This window comes from Xenopus laevis, chromosome 3S, assembly GCF_017654675.1.
Source record: "Xenopus laevis strain J_2021 chromosome 3S, Xenopus_laevis_v10.1, whole genome shotgun sequence".
Lineage (NCBI taxonomy): Eukaryota > Metazoa > Chordata > Amphibia > Anura > Pipidae > Xenopus > Xenopus laevis.
Genome location: NC_054376.1, coordinates 60,630,256 through 60,648,737, shown reverse-complemented (window position 1 = coordinate 60,648,737; position 18,482 = coordinate 60,630,256). Strand labels below are relative to the sequence as shown.

The following is an 18,482-nucleotide window of genomic DNA, read 5'->3' as shown; positions in this document are numbered from 1 at the left end:
TTACAAAGTTATTGTGCACCAAAAATAACATTTATTTAAGAGACTGATATTTTAATACCATATTTCCCATCACTGTATACTATCGCCCCACTTTCCTTGACCCTAGGTGTAAATGTACAAGAGTGCTCGGCGACCCAGATGCCCCTAGAACTATTAAAGCTGTTGTAGCCCTGATAATACAGATATCCAGAAACGTATTATCCAGAAAGATATACAGTACAGACAGGCCATCTTCTATAGAGTCTGTTTTGAGAATTTTGGTTTTGTCAGGCATAGATTATTCTCTTTCCTGCTCATGGCGGGTATAATACCACGTAAGATAATAACCTTAAAGTATTACTTCCTGTAAACTCTTATGATGAGAATGATTGCAGTGCAATCTGCTGTACAATGCTGCATATAAAAGTAGTGCTATAGAGATACAAATATATACAAACATACAGGGAGTTTGTTGGAGGGTTTACCGAGTATGATAGGATTATAGGGCCCTACTTGCAAGAGTTTACAAACTAAAGGGTTAGGGTACTATTGAGACATAAGGATTTTTTTTACAAAAATTGTGATTTATAATACATTTATGACTGATTAATTGAGCTTCACTCAACAGGTGCGTCTTAAGGGAGTGTTTAAAAGTTTGGAAGGAAGGAGAAAGACTGATAGCTCGAGGCAGAAAATTCCAGAGAAAGGCAGAGGCTTAAGAGAAGTCTTGTAGATATTAATGGACAGAAGTGATGAGAGGAGAAGAAAGGCAAATGTCAGAAGCAGAGCGAAGATTGGGTGTACTTTGAGATCAGAGATTGAATATGGGGAGGGGCTTAATTTTAAGGGCCTTTAATGTAATGGGGAGTATTTGAATTTGATTCTAGAGGAGATTGGGAGTCAGTGGAGGGATATGCATAGGGAGCAACTGATGTTGAGTGGTGAGATAGATGAATGAGCGGCAGCATTTAGAACAGATTGGATGTGTGAAAGGCAACTTGCAAGAATACCTGCGAGGAGTAAGTAGCAGTAGTAAAGATGGGAGATAATAAGAGAATGGATAAGTGATTTTTCAAGTGTTTGGATTTGTGGTTAAAAAGCCATATAAGAGTCTAAGATGATTCCTAGGCAGCATTCCTGTGTGGTCAAATGAAAGATGATGTTATTAACTGTGAGTGAGATCTGAGGGACAGGGGAAGATCTTTTAGAAAATATGATGAGTTCTGCTTTAGAAAGATTGCATTTCAGGTGTCGCTGAGACATCCAGGAGGAGACTACAGAGAGGCAGTCTGTAACTTGGTCAAGGACAGAAGGAGAGAGTTCAGGAGTGTCATGAGTATTATGAGTATAAAGGTGATACTGAAGTCCATACACCAGAATACGTTTTCCTAGCAAAGTAGTATAGAGCATGAACACTTAAGGGCTTAAGACAGAGCCTTGAGAAACTACTGTTGAAGTACTGTTGTTAAGCTATTGATAGAGCTTGATTGTAGCAAGAGAGCATGAACTTGAAGTGGATGAAGTCAGGATCAGTTTGTGACTTTCTCCACTGTTGTTCAGCTGATCTACTTCATCTTCTGAGCTAAACTACTGTGCCAGGGTTGGGGTTTAGCTGGTCAACTGTGGCAGGTAGTAGAAGGAGCAAGGTAGTCGAGCCGTTGAAAAAGCATTTTTGTAGAGAGAAGCTGCCATATTCAGACAGGAAATGTTGTTAATATGAGAGGTTTGTTGTGCTGCTACTGTTTTTTGTTTTCTGGATCCAAGATGTTGCTCATTTACTGGTGTGTTTAGGGTCGTTGTCTTGTGGTCATTTCCTCTTCTGCATAAGGCAACATGATCTTCTCAAATATTTTGATGTATTGATACGATTCATGATCCCTGGTATGTGATAAATAGGCCCAACACAATAGAATGAGAAACATTCCCATATCATGATGCTTGAGCCACCATGTTTCACTGTCTTCACACTGTACTGTGGCTTCAATTCAGTTTTTGGGGTCGTCTGACAAACTGTCTGTGGCCCCTAGACCCAAAAAGATCAATCCTGCTTTCATCAGTCCACAAAATGTTGCGCCATTTCTCTTTAGGCCAGTCAGTGTGTTCTTTAGCAAATTGTAACCTCTTCGTCACATCTTTTTTTCAACAATGGGACTTTGTGGGGGCTTATAATTGTAACATTACTCACATTTGATCTTCTTTAAACTGATCATTGGCTGAGTCTTTATCATTTTGGCTATTTTTCTATCAATTTAAATGGTCGTTTTCTGTCTTTCAGGTATTGGTTGACATTTTAAAGCATTTCAGATTATTTTAGCAGAGCATCCTATTATTTTTTGCACGTTTTCCCATCTCCCATCAACTTTTTAATCAACTTTTTAATCAAAGTACTCAAAGACTGTTGAGTCTGTTGATTTTCAATTACTTTACTACACCTACTAGTAAATTATTTGCCATGTAGAAATTTCTAATTTCTACCAAAAACAGTAATTGATGAGGTTAGTGGTCGGACTGCTATTATTCTGAACACAACTGTATATTTGCATTACAAGTACAACTAATTACCTTGCAAGAACCAAACACAGAGTATCATCAGCCCAATCTAAAAATTCTTGATTCAGTGTATCCCAAGTGTAGGATGGTCCTGACCAGGGAGACATTGATATAGCTGGCCAGCTTTTATACTGTATATTGCAATACATGTGCTGTATGTACAAGCAATGTCTGTTCTGTTTAAAAAGGAGTGAGTATATTTATTGTTTGTATATATGTATTATCATATATAATCACACCTTTATTGTGCCCCATATTCTACTTTAAGTATGTTTTCCTTTAGCTCTGAGATTCTGTGTCAAACGTTTAACCTTTTTTCCCCAAGCAAACAAAGGTATTCCAAATTATAATTTGACAATCGAATGGCAATGGAAATGAAACAGCAACATCTAGTGACATATAATTGCAATAACAATTTATAATTAATTACAAAGCTGCTTTGTTGAAAACCAAGAACTATTGTTTCAGCAACGGCAAAATCAAGCAAGAAAAGGGGAAATATTAGCACTTAAGTACCACTACATGATGCCTTTTTAAAGGTAGTGTAGTATCAACCAATCATGACCAAGCTTATTGCTGAGTGGTTGCAATGAGTTTACATTATTGCTAAGGATACATCATCAGTGTATATCCATGGGGGAGCTTGTTACTTTCCAGGAGCATTCATCAATAGTTGTCAGGGTTGCAGAAATACATAGCTGGTATATGTATAGGTTTATTATTTTTCATCCTGCTGTTTGTACAGCTGTCTTAATTAGCTGAACTCCAACACAAGTCATAATTAATAAACCCATTATGGAATATACTTCACTGTATTAACTCTGTTCTCATCAAACACGCACACAAACACAAATACACACACACACACACGCACACAGACACATATATTCAGATCAACTGCCCTGTAAAAACTGTTGACTAATATTGAAATCAAGCTGTGAAGCATAGCCCAAAAGGAATCTGCTTCTTCTACATGGCTGTAGCTTCTGCTACTTTTTAAATCTGTTTAAAATGGCAACATTTTACATTTCAGCTGCTTTTGTTACTTCATTCCATGTCAAGGTAACCTCCTTTTATATTGCTCTTTCTCCCTGGCTTCTAATAAATATTATAATATTAAACAATAAACAAAATGGCAATAGTAAGCATGTTATTTGCCTTACAACATGTAACCTGCAATGGCAGCCTTGAATTCTTATGGGTATCTGGTACTGACAGAGTCTTAAATTGTAAAGAATGTAACTTATTCAATCTATTATGTAGAAGAGAAGAGAAATAGGTTTTCACCTTACAAACTAGATATCCCAGTGCTTTCAAGTAATAATTTGATGTAACCTGTTATTTCAATCCATTTTTACATTTGCTTATCCTTCTATTTTGCTAGGTCATTAGCATTTATCAATATAGCAAAATAAAAAAAATGACTAATTTCTTTCAGAAATGTGTAAAGTTGTTCCTTCTAATAGGTGATAATTACTATAATTTCATTGACAGCAGCTGCCAAACCTTAAGCTGGCCACAGATGCAAAGATCCGATCGTACGAATCAACGTACGATTGGACTTTTCCATCTCCCGACCTGCCACTAACCATTAAGATCAAAGTCTTACCATTCAGTTCAAATAAAGTAGTTAAAGAACAGATCAGCCGATGTTTTGCCCCTGACAGCAATCGTAGCCGACAGAAATTTTCTAACCTGTCCGCAGGGCCGGAACTAGGGGTAGGCACAAGAGGCACGTGCCTAGGGCGCAAAGCTTGGGGGCGCCAGGCACTTACCTTATATGCAGCCTACCCCTAGTCTGGGAAGTGTTACCACATTGAAAAGTGGGGGCGCTCTGTGAAGTCACGCGCGCTCGGCTGCACACGGTTGAGCACAATTATGCACACTCGTCCTCGGTTAGACACGATTGCGCACGTGTGTCCTCAGTTACGCACGGCTATGCACGTGAGTCCTCGGTTGCGCACAGCTGTGGTGGGAACCTAAGTTGCCAACGGCCAGACAGACCTGACCCGGCACTACCTGTCCGATCGGCCAAATGACCGATCTCCGCCGGACGAAAAATGTCGGGACTCTGCGCACACGGTCCAAAAATCGGACGAATCCTCAATTGTACGATTGGATCTTTGCGTCTATGGCCAGCTTTAGTCTCTCATTGGAGTCCCAGTTGAGAAATTCACACAGGATGCTTAGGAAAAGCTGGCCTAGACATGATCACTGTGAAAATAATCTACACATTAATCTTAGCGCATTGATACTGATGGAATAGGATTTGTTGGGTCAATGGCCATTCAAACCTCAAGCAGAATGGCTCTGCATTATGATATGTCATTTCGAGGGACAGCGAGTTCCAAGATGGTCTTATCCATGAAATCCTATCTTGCATCCTAAACCTTTACTCTATCAACAACACTTCATTAGAGAGAGTTTCCAGTCGGCAACAATCACTGACAACTAGTTTAAGATAACAAGCCTGATCTGCTGAATTAGTTTAAAAATGCTAGGACATTCCAGATGCCTAGGGCTTCAGGATCAACTCAGAAATGACCAGTCTTGCAATGAAGCACAATGTTTTCGATTAATTTCTTAACCTTTCTTTAATTTCTTAATATATAACTGACTCATTTCCCCCCCCCCTCATTAAAAGACTTCTCCACCAAACTGCAGCTGATCTGGTATGCATTAACAGAGCCTACTATTTCACACAATTATATTTCCTAATATAACAAAACACAAGTCTCCATAAAGACTACAGTGCCAGATGTCTTTATGTCCACTGGAAATCATTTTATTCAGACATATTTTTTTTTGAGAGCTAATATGTAGGATGCACAAGATCTTCCTCATATCTAAGTACATTTGCAGTATTTGCATTGCAGGTTGTATATCACTAATAAAACTCGCATCTAAAATGCTCCATAAAGGCCTCCCACCTTGGTAAATACAAGCCCACTTGCAATTTGCAGGGAACATGATAATTTCTGTATGGCATGGTTCCTCCTAGGGAGCAAGTGGTCTAAGACCTCCTTGGAGGGTTACACCATCATGTACCGTAACATCATATGAGTTTTGTATTAAGTACTATTTGTGTAGCTGAATAGCCTAAGTTTAGTCTAATATAAGGGAATTGCAAACTATAATGATTTTCTAACTTTATATATCATTGGCTTTAGCACTGAAATTTAAGGATTAGGGACTGAGTCTCCTATGTGAGTTCCTCACAACTTCAGAATGTCAAAGCAATACATGTTTTTCCAGTGGCAATTTACATTATAACCGGTGGAAAAACGTGTTCAGGAAACGAGTCACCCACTGTAGAGCAGATTTATCATGGAATGCACCTGAGGAATTAAGTTTGTGGTTCAAAACACACAGTGCTTCAATAAATGAACACTGACTTTATTTGAAGGCTCACCAGTTTTTTCTTTCTACGTCTGGTTGAGATGAGTGCATTGTATCTGCTTGGAGAAGATTAGACAGCAATCACCAAACTGCCACATCTTAGGCTAAGGGCACACTAGGCGATAGCGCCGCGATATGACTCGCGGCGACTTTTCGCCGCGACTTTTAATCCGCAATCGCTGGGGAAACTTTGGCGCTGGCGTCTATGGGGAATCGCGACAAATCGCCAGCGTAAAAACACACGCGGCGATCTTTTTTCTATTGTCGCTCGAAATCGCCTAGCGAGGCGATTTCGAGCGACAATTAAAAAAAGATCGCCGCGTGTGTTTTTACGCTCGCGATTCCCCATAGACGCCAGCGCAAAAGTTTCCCCAGCGATTGCGGATTAAAAGTCGCGGCGGAAAGTCGCCGCGAGTCAAATCGCTGCGCTATCGCCTAGTGTGGCCTTACCCTTAGATATCTCAGGTGCACACCACACTCACCTTGCAATGTCTGGCTGCCTAATCTTCTCCCAGCTGGTACTGACCAGACCCAGGCGCGGCAGATCATAGAAAGGGGGCCTGTGGAAAGTACAGCTTAGGGTCCTGTCCCATCTCATTAACCTGCCACTGCTCAGAGGAAGGTAATGTATGTGTATGTATATGTATATGTATATATATATATATATATATATATATATATATATATATATATATATATATATATATATATATATATATATATATATATATATATATATATATGTGTGTGTGTATATTTTTATTTGTATAGGGCTCCTTGAGGGCAAAGCACTGTACAGCAAAACAATAAATTAGTAGAAACAAACCAGGGGTCACTGCAATAATAGGTAACAATAAGTGCATTATTAGAAATACAATTCACATAAATATAAAATATAATTACACTCTGTGTCAAGGAGACAAAAGGATGGAGGACCCTATTCCGAAGGGCTTACAGTCTAAATGGTTATAATGAGGTAATGAGTTTGTGGCTAGTTTGCATTGAGGCAATTTTTGGGGGTCTATGCCACACAGGGCATCCAGCAGCAGGAAAATGTCAGCAGACAAAACACACCTCTACTCCTAGATACTAGCCAAAGAAGTGAGTGTTTTGGTGCTGAGGCCTGCCTGTCTCTGCTCAATGTATGTGTCATATGTAGCACTTGTAGCACTCTCCATTCATTCAAAGCCGTAGGAGCAATGACAGACTGAGGCGCTTTTTTTAGTTTGCTGCAGTTTTCTGCCAGTTGGCAGTGGAATACAAAACATCTATCTGCCCCAAAATTGAAGACTGAGCCAGAAGCAGCAACACCACAGAATCTTTTGAGACACATATCAAATGAAAATAAATGCATATTCATGGTAAGGAATATATAATAAAAACCCACAGAGAATATTAAAAAGAATGAATGTATACTTGCCCTTTTAATACATAAAGCGTGATAACAAGTTGGAAAGACAGAACAATCATCACAAAATGAAAAACATTCTCTGCTGTGTTCTGAAAAATACACAAGAATGTAAAATGAATATTTCCCCAATATAACAGGGGGCAGAAAGTACCAATAACACCAAATGTGTGCTTGTATATATTAAAAGGGCAAGTTTTTTTTATATAGTGTGCTTATTATTAGCTCTGCGGTGTCAAGCCACTCTTTATTTGTACATTGTGTTCATTGCAGTGTTTAATTGCCAGAAAATAGCCCTACCAAAAACACTAGAGAATCAACACTATGATTTCTAATTGTAATAAAAAGTAAATTTTAATATGTATTTGTAATATACAGCTTTGCACTGGGTGGAGTAAGAAGAAAGTTTGTGGAAGGGGAGGATCAGATAGATGCCAGATTGCAGGGTAGAACAGAACTTTATACCTGGCTGCTCTCTCCTCTCTATGTGTTTCTTCCAGGAAGGCTTTTCGTTAATTTCAGCACAAACATGTCTTAGAAAATCTGATTTGCTTTTGCTTGAATCAAATGCAAAGGTATGTTTTACGTAACATACTCTAATCAGTCATAGAATAACAAACATTCTCAGTATTATTGACTTTATCAAAATAACTAATAATTTTCTTTGACATTATAATTTTAATATAATCTGGCCTATGAAAAACGTAATATGAGTGGTTTACAATGCGGCTGGTGGCACACGTTCAGATTTATGGAGATTATTAGGCCAGGGACAAATCCCCTCTTCTTCGGGCGACTAATCTCCCCAAAATGCCTTCCCGCTGGCAAGAATGTGAATCTCCGGCAGGATGGCACTCGGATCACTTTGTTTTTCCGAGTTGGCATGCGACTTTGGAAAATGAAGCCATCAGAGTGCCATCCTGCAGGCAATTCACATTCTTGCTGGCGGAAAGGCATTTTGGGGAGATTAGTTGCCCGAAGAAGAGGATATTTTTCGCTAGGCGAATAATCACTCTAGAATCTTCACATCTGCCACCAACCTTAGGGTGCAAGGGATTAAGCATTAACCATTGTACTGTACAACTCTACATAGTAAAATCTTTTTTGCAACAATGTGTACATGCACCCTGTCTAGTAACCCAAAATACACTTAAATCCCATTCCCTTCTAGCAAATATATCCAATGAGAAACAGATGCAAAGTATACAAATTATAGAAAAAACACATACCTTCTTCCTCTTGCAGGCATGCCGGGGGCCAGGGAGGGAGGTCAGAAGCCGCAAAAAAATATTTATCTATTAAAGCATGACATAGAAGTGTCCCTTTACCTTGACGTGGTATGGTGGCTTTTCAACTTTATGATCATAACTTTGTAACTAAAAACCCCTGTTTTGTAAACTTACTTTTGAGACAGGGGCCCAGGGAATGTGCATTAAATCTAGCACTTCCTTTATACTTAAATATACTATTACTTAGCCTTTAGAGTGCTTCCACACCCCTATTTTTATAGAAGTGTCCCTTGTCCCCATAATGTTATATTTAGCCATAGGCTCGTTAGCACTTTTATTTCAATCTAATCTCAATATTGTCAGGGGTGCATCATAAGATTCATCTTTTTGCTGACAAACTTTCCCATATTATTGCCAGACCTTTGACCTCTTTACCCAACCTATACCAAATTCCAGAAAAATGTAAAGGCTCATTTATAACTGAAATGGTTCCATGATGGATGCAAAGTCATGTTTTTAATTAAAGGTATTTGCATTACAGGATCCTTGTGTCCACATAGTGGTTTTTAACCTCCAATGCATCGGTACCTGCCTCTTCAGATGAACCCTGTGCAAGTGTGTCCATTCATGCTGGAGAACACTAGAATTACTCTCACTCTGGACCTGCTAGTTATTTCAGGTGTCCCACAGTGCGTTGTGATAATAAAAGCTACAGACTTGTATGAATTGAATACTAATGCCATATTGACATGAGCCAGAAGTGACCCAGTCACCAATGTGAAAATGCTAGCTACAACTTGCTCTGGGGTAATGAAGACGTATAAATGCAACAGTGCTTGTTTTGGCACATCCAGAACAATTGGGGTGTCTGCAGCTTTCTGGCAAAAATGTTGGCATTGTGGAAGGGAAAATTTGAATCCCAAAATTGTATTTTGTATACTGCACCTCATAAGCAAATGCACCTTTAGGTATTTTCAGATTGTTCACCAGAAATAGACTTTTCCAGTTATTTTCTATTTGTGACGGTTTTTCTAATATTGAAGTGTAAAGTTGAACTTTTTTACTAAAGCAGCTCTGGGAGGGCGAATCACCAACTCTTTAACTGTTCTAAATTGATACATTTAATTGATACATTTGAGTTCCATTAATGCATGAAAGGCAACTGTTAGAATTCATACAGCCTGTCCAGTTTTCTGCGGGATGGTCCTGTTTTTGACAGCTCAACCCGCAGTCCCTTGTACTGGAAAGTCAAGATTTTCTCTGCACTGAACAGCCAGAAAAAGAAACTAAGTTTCTAACTTAATTGGCTTCTGGCAGAGAGCCCAGCTACAGATAAGATACTTTTGTAACAATTTCTAGATAAGCAAATAAGTAACTGTAACAATATAAGATAACCGGTCCCTTCGGAAAAAAAACACCGAAATATGTTCAAACTTTCATAACCTGCCACATTTTGTAAAATGAACACGGTACTTAGGGGGTGTGGCCACAAAAATGGGCGTGGTCAACTTTTTTTGTACCTCTTTTTATTTCCAAAATGGTAAGATACAATAATATTCCACAGATACTGCTGATAAATGTAGCAACTAAATGTAGAAAGTTACAGTTCAGAATCTGCTCCTGGATCACTGAGTTGCCAAACTTTAACACCAGAGAAAGAAACATTAAACTTTTAACTTACATTTTGGGAAAACTGTAAAAAATAAAAGATGGAAAGCAAATGAAAAAAAGTCTTTGTTTATGGTGAACAATCTGAAAACAACTGAACTGAAAAAAGTGGAATTAGTTACTTGTGGTTAGAGTGGGAAATTTTTATTTTGTGTTATTGGTAGAATTGTCACTTTATTTGAGGATTAGTAGTTGAAGATGCAACATAATACACGGAGAGTGCTATCCTGCACTGTGGATACACATGATAATATAATTATGAATATAGGCATGACAAGTTCACTGAGGAGGTTAATCTCTGCTTTATAAAGTGAACCTTCTGTCCAAGAACACAGTGATATAACAAATGATGAGCTCCATTACTGATATAAAGGATTAAGAATTCCATTAACATTTTTTAAAAAGCCCTCTTCTAACCTTTGTCTAATATACCAGCCAAATGGATGCAAGTGATGCTGACAGTGAGCAGGTTAAAGACAATCTGTGTTCCTTTTCAGCATTTCTGTGACATTCCACACCACTGAGAGGCCTTGGGCCACTGGGAATGTGCCACAGATACTAACTGATAGCTAATGTATTGCTATACTAAGCCTTTATGCTGGTGATTACAGATGATATGATTGAGAAAGGATGCTTTACAGCAGGCCAGACACACAGTAATGCACCTACTTTGTCTTATTCTAGTGATATGGTTCCTGGGAAAAAGTAAAGGGCAAAAGAAAAACTATGCCAATGTTAAGAAGTCATGGTGTGCCTTAATCAGGTATAATTACGTATAATCAAACTACCAAATACATGTGTATAGAGGTCCATCTAGTGGACTGCACCAATACCTGCACTTACATACAACTGACATTCTCTGTGGTATTCTGAAGTGCAAATGAGCTTCCCTTCTCATTGATGGCTTTTATTGGAAGGAAATATTTACCCAATAAATAGAGTACCTACTTTACGGTTTTAAACTCTGGTACCATTATACAGTGTGCTGTATATAAATGATTCTGACATAGTATATGAGTCTTATGCTCTCATTATAAATTATATATTATTTTTTGTGGAATATATATAAAGGAAAAATATTCTTGTTTTTATAGGACACCAGCACCTATACTGCAAGTCACAAATGGTTAGTACTATTATTTATTTATATTGTATGGTTATGTTATTTTTTATCATTTATGATGGATATCTGACATATACAATTATATGGTTGCTGTCACTTTAACAGTGGATGTATGTTTATGTGTGAAATACTGGGCATACAAGTGTTTGTTTGGGAGGGGGTATTTCACCTCTGATGAAGTGCCTAGAAGGGAATGAAACGCGTTAAAAATCTGCTTGTGTGTGGGAAACTTTAGTTAGAAGTGCAAGGGTTGGTCTGTGTATTGTGGGTACTAGTTCCCTTAGCTTGCACTCAAATAATAAAGGACACGCAAATATATAGAGACTTTGTACTTTACTATTAAAATGTCCCCTTTCTTGTTTGTAATAAAGAATAATTGTTACATGAGCACATGCACTCCAAATTATTAGACACACTTTATCTGTCACAACACTTCTTCTGGGCTATATGCTAAAAACATTACCAGTTATCTACTGCCAAACTGGGACCTGCCACTTAACAGCTCTAAGGGGTGCTGAGCCAGCAGTCCCAGGTTTGATTGAATGTGCAGCCACTCTTTCTAATGAAACACAGCTCTGCATAGTCCTCTCTGTTTCCCCCGGCACTTTTGTGCTTCACTGACTACCAGAAGGAAGATTTTGCATGACTTGGATCTAAAGAACCCACTCACATCCCTCATCTGAAGGGATATTATCTCTATTGAAACAGATGTAGACACACGTCTGTGCCCACCAATATGTTATAGTCATAATTATTATTGGTGTTATTATTAGTGTGTCATAGTGAAGTCATAGGTGTGCACCTGCTCATTAGCCCCATATGCAGCAGCACTGAGCTCCTACTAATACCTTCAACATTCAATCTAACTGGATACAATGAAACATTTTTAATACTTAACCTATAGCTGCTCCTATCCTACACACTGCAGCCAATATCAGACGAGGTTCTGTGTAAGCATATATAGTTGGCTTTGCACTGTACCTAAAATGTATTAGCGGCTGCAGCTCTACCCACTGTGGTGACACTAATTCCATCACTTTGAGGGGACAGAGTCAAGTGCTTCTCCGCAGGATTAAATAAAACACCAAAGGAAATGCCCCTGTGTGTCCAACCTATGAGGTTTATTCAGTTACTGCAAAGACAAGCAGAAGAATGAAACTAAAAGCACCAGAGCCCAGGATGGAGGTAAATAAATAAAAACTACAACTAGCAAGTAATCTGCAAAATAGGGCAAATCAGGGGAGCTGTCATGTGTGATATTTAATAGCTTGGCACCAAATTCCCCTCATTTCTTGCTATGGCAATTGACAGAAAGAGCAATCATAATGGGTTGTCAGGGGATAGTCACTTGGAAACACAGGATTCCGCTTGCACAAATATTTTCAGAATGGTGTCATAGCAGCTATGATTCTCTCTCTCTCTTAGTTTTTTTCACTGTTTGTCTTTCAACTGTGTCCCAAACAAAGATACAGTGCCACACAGTTTACTGGTTAAATTAAGGAATGTTGGCCTGGAACATAGTATTTGTACCTGGATAGAGAACTAAAAGATAGACTACAAAGAGTGGTGGTAAATGGAACATTTTCTAATTGGACCAGTGTTGTTAGTGGAGTACTGCAGGGCTCTATACTAGGTCCCTTGCTTTTCAACTTGTTTGTTAATGACCTGGAGGTGGGCATTGAAAATTTTCTATTCTTGCAGATGATACTAAATTGTGCAGAACTATAGGTTCCATGCAGGATGCTGCCACTTTGCAGAGTGATTTGTCTAAACTGAAAAACTGGGCAGCAAACTGGAAAATGAGGTTCAATGTTGATAAATGCAAGGTTATGTACTTTGGCAAAAATAATATAAATGCAAGTTATACAATAAATGGCAATGTGTTGGGAGTTTCCTTAAATGAGAAGGATCTAGAGGTTTTTGTAGATAACAAGTTGTCTAATTCTGGGCAGTGTAATTCTGTGGCTACTAAAGCAAATAAAGTTCTGTCTTGCATTAAAAAGGGCATTAACTCAAGAGATGAAAACATAATTATGCCTCTTTATAGGTCACTGGTGAGGCCTCATCTGGAGTATGCAGTGCAGTTTTGGACTCCAGTCCTTAAGAGGGATATAAATGAGCTGGAGAGAGTGCAGAGACGTGCAACTAAACTGGTTAGAGGGAGGGAAGACAAATTATGAGGGTAGACTGTCAAGGTTGGGGTTGTTTTCTCTGGAAAAAAGGCGATTGCGAGGAGACATGATTACACTTTACAAGTACATTAGAGGACATTATAGACAAATGGCAGGGGACCTTTTTACCCATAAAGTGGATCATCGTACCAGAGGCCACCCCTTTAGACTAGAAGAAAAGAACTTTCATTTGAAGCAACGTAGGGGGTTCTTCACAGTCAGGACAGTGAGGTTGTGGAATGCACTGCCGGGTGATCTTGTGATGGCTGATTCAGTTAATGCCTTTAAGAATGGCTTGGATGGTTTTTTGGACAGACATAATATCAAAGGCTATTGTGATACTAAACTCTATAGTTAGTATACATATGGGTATATAGAATTTATGTGAAAGTAGCGAGGGGTTTGTGTATGGATGCTGGGTTTTCACTTGAACTTGATGGACTTTGTCTTTTTTCAACCCGATTTAACTATGTCCTTGGCCTTACAGCAAAAATCCCATATGTTCAAGGTCCAGTTCAGCGGGGTATCAAAAGGAAAAAATCAATGGAAAATTGTCATAGCTGCATATAGAATTTACAGATGTATGTGGATGTTCAGGTACATAACCATCAAAACATGTTAAAACCTATGTATATACATGTGGGCTTATTTGTCAAAAATCTAATTTGAATAAGCTCAAATTTAAAAAAATGCTTATTTATGAAAAATTCTGAATGTAAAAAACAATTGAAACCTTGAAAATCTCGAATGTTTTGTTTATAGGCTTAAAAACTGCAAATACCTAAAATTTTCCGCATTTATAGGCTTTAAAAACTTGAATTTGTAAGTTTTCAAACTCAAACATCTGGAATTAAAAATGGCTTGAATTTTTCCTTAGCCAACTCCCATCGAAGTCTACATGACCTCGCCAGCTTTTAGATACCGATGTAGATTTTAGATACCCATGTGTTATCAGTTGCTTAGTACATTGGCAGATGAAAAAGTGCAGAAAGGGGTATCGTGCTTACCTTTATGCCAAAACAGTCACAACAAAGGGGGAAAGGAGGAGGTGTTTACCAATAATATCATCATCTACCTCACAAGGACCATAAATGGAGCAGCTTTAGAGTGTAAACCGTTTGGTTATTTTTCTTGTAATAAAAAAAGGAGACTATTTTGTGATTAAAACAATAGGAAAAAGTATGTTCTGCACAAGCCCTATTTATGGTGTATTTATTAAGCTGCATCCTCACTGGCCAACTTCACTTTCATCAAAGAGGATATACATTGATACAGTCCTGCTATTAATAATTTTCTTTCCTACAGAATGGCTCTTTGATGGAGTCATCAGAAAGATATACAGAAGGGAGATTGACAAGCAAGCAAATAGCACAGGTAATGGAAGGTACTATAGGCATGTTTCTAATAAATATTCTGTGGGCAGTTATTCCCAGAATTTTTAGGAAATCAATTGCATTGTTATGGTTTTGATAAATACAAATGGGTAATGTTAACAATATTAAAGGCTATGTAAAGGGTATTTCATTGGGGTACTGGAATGAAAGGCACCCCCCAGGTGAAATAAATCACCAATGCTCCTATTTGGAAAAAAAAAAAATGCACTGGCACTGGGGAAAAAAAGTTCTGTGTTGTCATTTTACTTACCTTTTTCCCAGTGTCTCAAAGGAACAGTACCACCAAAAAAATTAAAGCGGTTTAAAGAAGTGAAAATATAATGAACTGCTGCCCTGCGCTGGTAGCAGTTTTTTTTTTTTAATAAAAACTACAGCTGTGATTCTTTAAACACACCAGTTTAACCAGTGGAAAGCAACAGTACATTAGATTGCCATTCTTTTAAAACACCTTCATTTTTAGGTGTTACTGTTCCTTTAAGGTGGCCATAGACAAGCTTTTCCTGGAACGATAGTTTTAAATGTACCGGTACAATTTGTCCATCAACTAAAAAGACCATTTCAATTGATATCGTCTAGTTGAAGCCAGGAAAACTGTGCCTGCTTCTCCTTGCAAACAATTGGACAATGGATACATTTCACTGTGAATGATGAACCTGCCCATTGATTTTCTGACCAATGTCCGATAAATTGTTAGGTGCCCATTGTTGGATTGCACTAATTTGGTTGTTAGGGAGAGAAAACTCTTGGTGTCTATGGTCACGTTAAGGCAGATCTACTAAAGATTCTTGATTATTACTAACTTAGCTGCTTTATCTTTTGTGAAATGTCGGAACCTAAAGATTACATTTATAAAGTGCACATCTAAGAGTAAATGCAAATTATGCCAGGTTATATTTGAGAATGTTTGAGGCATAAAACAATTCTGTATGGAAACAAGGATATAAATGCATGTACCCATACTGGTTAGGACAGAATTTCAATGCCCATAATAAGAGACCAACTGAAAATTGTGTTCAAAATAAACTAAATTATGCTTCCTGCTTCATTTTTTTTTTTTAAAACAAAGTAGTTAAAATAATGTTTACAAATAGTAAAATGATGGCTAAAGCAGCAGAATTTAAACCCATAAAGGTGGAAGCAATTTATTCATGCAGAGAAAATACGAAGCCATTTTTACTCATCCCGAATTGTGTTCCAATGGCTTAAGATTACAGCTTGGCTTTGATCCCACCTGTGATTAGTTTGTGCGTATTTCTTATGCAAGCTGTAAGGCTAAATGTTAATACTGCAATGTAAGCATTTTCTGCAGATCATTCTTCAATGTTGCTCTTTTTCATTTCCAGTCTGTACTGAACAAACACAGAAAGGAGCTGGACACATCTGAGAATCTTGTGTTGAGCTCAGAAGAATTCCTTCTGGACCAGCACTTTCCTGCATTTGCCGAGTCTGTAGAAAAAGAGCTGCACAAAGTGGCAGAGAACTGATATTTAACTGTCCGAGAAGAAGAAGATGCAAATAAGTATTTAGTTTGGTTTTATTGAAGTTATGTTTAACAGGTGTATTTACTGCACACTTTATCACACTGCAAATACAGAATAATCCACAGGATCATGCAACTAGTAGAGCCCCTCTAACCCATAAGATATTTTAGCATTGATATACACACACACACATATAAATCTAGTTGCATAGAATAAACATGCTATGACCAAAAAAAACAAAAAAGCAAAATTATCTTTAAACCTTACCAAATTAAACCACAAACCCTGTTAAGAAGAAAAATATATATATAAATTATAAAAAAGATTTTCTGCATGAATGTACATGTTGGGCATAACAGTGCAAAAAGGATTTCAGAATATACATGATTTAACTAGAAGACCAATTCTAAAGCATCCTGCCTAATATAGTCGCTGCCTTTTCTTCACTAGCTGCGGGGATTATGTTATGATCACCAACAAAACAAGCAAAATCAGTAGACTAAACCAGAATAAAAGGAATGGTTTTACCTGCCTAGAAAGACTAGCCAAAGATACTGAACTTTTGTGGGTAGAAAATGGGCAACCGCAACCTGCAGCTCGAGAGCATAAGCCCAAGGCTCTCAGAAAGGGGGAGGTTTGTTAATTCCTTGCTGTGCAAAGGTGCTGGAAATCTGGAAAAGGGAATTTCTTCACAACTTAAATGTAAACTACCAAAAAGCATATGGTTCTATCAGGTGGTACATACATGAAGCAATATGAGCCACACTATATAAATAAAAGTGATTCTGTCAGTAGTCAAAGCTGCTATAAGCACAATCTGTGCATGCAGTTAAGGAATTTGTGCATTGAAATTCCGATTGGGATAAAGCATCAGTATACATTAAGAGTTTCGGAAATTCAGCACAACTACGTTAAGAAAATTAAAAATGCAGACAAAAATCATACAAACATAACTAATGCTGCATGCAGAACATTTCAATTGTCCCCAAGCACATGTTTGGAAGGCTCATATAGGTCTATCAAGTTGAAGTGGAATAATTTGATTCAGCACAGAGCTGAATACTCTTAAAACTGCAGATCTTCTCAAAGCTTTATCCATTCTGTCTTCTCAGAGGCGGTATAAGGCATGCTTAAGAAATGGTTTGGTAACTTCAGTTGCGATACAACTTATACAAAAAGGGATACTGAAGAAATCTAAAGTCTAACTTCAGAATCAGCTCTTCAGATGTATGTTCAGTTGTAGTCTGGTCAAATCCATAATGCTCGGAATAGTAGGAGGGAAGCCGCATTAAAGGAGCAGACCCATACAGGAACAAGCAGATTAAATTGTAGAGCAATGTTCTTCTTTTCGTGAACCCAGGCAAATTAATACAGAAACCTTCACAGCCTGAAGAAGTCATTAAATCCGTCTCTTGTTTCAAGGGATCAATGCAGTAGGTGAAGATTAAAATCTGATGGTGTTCCTCTAAAAAGCCAACAAACAGTTAGATAAGACTTAATGAAGTTACATCCTGGAAACCATCCAAGATACGTACTGAAAAAGAAAAACTAAACTGGTGTATATTAGCAGAGGTACACTCAATATTGTACAGCTCTCGTTTATTTTGCATTCTTACTATGATATGGCAAAAACCCCTAACATCATAAAATGCTGGGATCAGTTTGGCACCAAACAGCGCCAAAGGGAAACAGTTAGCTATATGCCTGAAAGTGCTCATTAGAACATATTCACACCAAGTAGTAAGACTAATTGTACCACTAGTGTAAGGCCGTTACCAATCAAGACAATGGCACAGATATGGTGCAGGTATTTTAGGATATCTGTCCATCACCAGTGGAGAATAGCATGTACTATCAGCTTATACTAAATAGCTTTTTTAACTCAACAGTGCTATAGGGTCAAATAACCCTTGTCTGCCAGCACTGCTACTGATTGAGAAGTACATTGTGTGAGCTACAGAGTTAAGCGAGTGTTGTGTTGAGGTCCTCCTGTTACTACTCTGTATTCTCCTTACACACAGAACATCTAATGGATTAGTATTCCTATGCTATTAGTCAAAAACTGAGCTTGAACTGCTAT

At 38.0% G+C, this 18,482-nt stretch overlaps 1 protein-coding gene, 1 long non-coding RNA gene and 1 pseudogene across 4 annotated transcripts in view; 2 read left to right on the top strand and 1 right to left on the bottom strand.

Annotated features, from left to right (window-relative positions):
* Positions 1-11,074, top strand: part of LOC108712988 — a 76,038-nt gene extending 64,964 nt beyond the window's left edge. Inside the window, exons 4-5 of one of the 2 annotated variants that reach the window (XR_005966649.1) lie at positions 9,107-9,244; positions 10,918-11,074. This is a non-coding gene — a long non-coding RNA (uncharacterized LOC108712988). Of the gene's footprint in view, positions 1-9,106; positions 9,637-10,917 lie in introns of those variants that run through there. The other variant, XR_005966648.1, reaches the window with a different exon arrangement.
* A 2,922-nt stretch (positions 11,075-13,996) lies between these two features.
* On the top strand, positions 13,997-16,639 carry LOC121402035 (annotated as a pseudogene). The gene is made up of 3 exons (XR_005966507.1): positions 13,997-14,124; positions 14,833-14,901; positions 16,265-16,639. The product of XR_005966507.1 is annotated as a meiotic recombination protein REC114-like (transcript).
* nptn.S (neuroplastin S homeolog) overlaps positions 16,438-18,482 on the bottom strand; it is a gene marked incomplete at its 5' end in the record, with an annotated part of 40,945 nt that continues 38,900 nt past the window's right edge. Inside the window, 1 exon segment of the mRNA NM_001095478.1 lies at positions 16,438-17,867.